The 1,627-nt window shown below is 37.1% G+C and overlaps 1 protein-coding gene across 5 annotated transcripts in view; it reads right to left on the minus strand.

The window, feature by feature from the left end:
* The window catches only part of LOC107729684 (transcription factor E2-alpha), a 28,627-nt gene that overhangs the window by 5,339 nt on the left and 21,661 nt on the right, over positions 1 to 1,627 (minus strand). The window lies entirely within an intron of this gene.

Raw genomic sequence — 1,627 nt, forward strand, 5'->3', positions numbered from 1 at the left:
ACAATAAAACTGGACAGAATTTATATTAATATTGGTAACACTTTACAATAAGGTTCATTAGGTAACTACTTTAGTTAATTAACTAAGAATGAACAATAGTTCTTCAGCATTCACTAATCTTAGTTCATGTTGATTTCAGCATTTACTAATACATTATTAAAATCAACAGTTGTGCTAGTTAACAGTTAATGCACTCTGAATTAACATGAACTAACAGTGAATAACTGTATTCTCATTAACTAACATTAAGAAAGATTAATAAATACTGTAAAAAATTGTTCGTTCATGATAGTTAATACATTAGTTAATGTTAGTTAATGGAACCTTATTGAAAAGTGTTACCTTAATATTAAATAATATATTATTTTTATTCACTTCTATGTAACAGGATCAGATATAAGTAGATTTTTTTTTTTTACTAATTATCCAAATAACGTATAGTCCTACAAAGCTATTATTATCAGAGCATATGAGCAGAGCATAGCATAGCGTCACTGAAGGTAGCATTATTTTACCAGCGTTGCCCAGTACAGCTGAACTAGCCTACACCATGTTACAGCAAACCTGAACAAGTAGGCCTATACTGCATAGAAATGTCCTGTCAGCGCGTTATTTGAGCGGACTTTGCTTTTCCGGTGAGCATGAGCGGTACACGAGCGGAACGCACATTCATAGATCGGAATATTGAGTGGAGCGTCAAACCGCACAGTGACGAGGAGAGTGAAACCTGCGCACTGAACACTGCCGGGCAGGGCGCGACGTATATATTATTATTATTATTATTATTATTTGCATACGTTGTTTTTGTAAACAGTGTATCCACGTACGGTGTTGCAGACAAAGAACAGCATACATTGTTTACGTATGTGATACTCTCCAAAATGGCGCTATAGGGTGACGCGGAGGAGACAAATTGTTGAATGAAGTCATTATTTTTGTTTTCTTTGCGCACAAAAATATTCTCGTAGCTTTGAGTGGAGCGTCAAACCGCACAGTGACGAGGAGAGTGAAACCTGCGCACTGAACACTGCCGGGCAGGGCGCGACGTATATATTATTATTATTATTATTATTATTATTATATGTAGCCTATATTTTCGGTGTATCCCTACTTACATCCCCTCCTTGTTTACGAATCCAAACTAAGTCCATACATCCGATTTAAACGCGGACGGAGTTTTCCTGATAACTTTCCGGGATGCCGCCCTCTTTATTTTACTAACTTACTGCATGCTGAAGGTGACCCAGCTGACCTCACCAGAAAAAAACTCAACACCACCATCTAGTGGATTGTAAAGAAATTGATTTTATTATTCTACCAAATAGTATAATAAAAGATCGATACTTGGCGTCCGTGTATCGATACAGTATGGCCGCGGAAAATATCATGATACTATGCTGTATTGATTTTTTCCCCCACCCCTAATAGACAGCAAGTGTTCTTACATGATCAAGGTCCAGAAACGTAGCAAGGAGATCGTTAAAATACCCATGTGACATCAGGGGTTCAACCGTAATTTTACGAAGCTACGAGAATACTTTTTGTGCGCAAAGAAAACAAAAATAATGACTTCATTCAACAATTTGTCTCCTCCGCGTCACCCTATAGCGCCATTTTGGAGAGTATC

The sequence above is a fragment of the Sinocyclocheilus rhinocerous genome, unplaced genomic scaffold, assembly GCF_001515625.1.
Source record: "Sinocyclocheilus rhinocerous isolate Xijiao unplaced genomic scaffold, SAMN03320098_v1.1 scaffold1149, whole genome shotgun sequence".
NCBI classification, from domain to species: domain Eukaryota; kingdom Metazoa; phylum Chordata; class Actinopteri; order Cypriniformes; family Cyprinidae; genus Sinocyclocheilus; species Sinocyclocheilus rhinocerous.